The sequence below is a fragment of the Rhinopithecus bieti genome, unplaced genomic scaffold (assembly GCF_001698545.2).
Source record: "Rhinopithecus bieti isolate Rb0 unplaced genomic scaffold, ASM169854v2 repeat_13655, whole genome shotgun sequence".
NCBI classification, from domain to species: Eukaryota; Metazoa; Chordata; class Mammalia; order Primates; family Cercopithecidae; genus Rhinopithecus; species Rhinopithecus bieti.
This window is the reverse complement of record NW_016905439.1, coordinates 1-465: the sequence shown is the minus strand read 5'-3', so window position 1 is coordinate 465 and position 465 is coordinate 1. Positions and strand designations below refer to the sequence as shown.

Here is a 465-nt window from a genome sequence, read left to right as displayed (position 1 = left end):
CTTTCCGGACCTGGCAGAGCAGGAGGCGCCATCATGGGAGTTGACATTCGCCACAACAAGGACCGAAAGGTTCGGCGCAAGGAGCCCAAGAGCCAGGATATCTACCTGAGGCTGTTGGTCAAGTTGTATAGGTTTCTGGCCAGAAGAACCAATTCCACATTCAACCAGGTTGTGCTGAAGAGGTTGTTTATGAGTCGCACCAACCGGCCACCTCTGTCCCTTTCCCGGATGATCCGGAAGATGAAGCTTCCTGGCCGGGAAAACAAAACGGCCGTGGTTGTGGGGACCATAACGGACGACGTGCGGGTTCAGGAGGTGCCTAAACTAAAGGTATGTGCACTGCGCATAACCAGCCGGGCCCGCAGCCGCATCCTCAGGGCAGGAGGCAAGATCCTCACTTTCGACCAGCTGGCCCTGGACTCCCCAAGGGCTGCGGCACTGTCCTGCTCTCCGGTCCTCGCAAGG

General features: G+C 57.8%; 1 pseudogene across 1 annotated transcript; it reads left to right on the top strand.

The window, feature by feature from the left end:
• The first annotated feature begins 6 nt into the window (after positions 1-6).
• On the top strand, positions 7-459 carry LOC108526111 (60S ribosomal protein L18 pseudogene; annotated as a pseudogene). The gene has a single exon (XR_001884413.1). The product of XR_001884413.1 is annotated as a 60S ribosomal protein L18 pseudogene (transcript).
• The last annotated feature ends 6 nt before the right edge of the window (positions 460-465 follow it).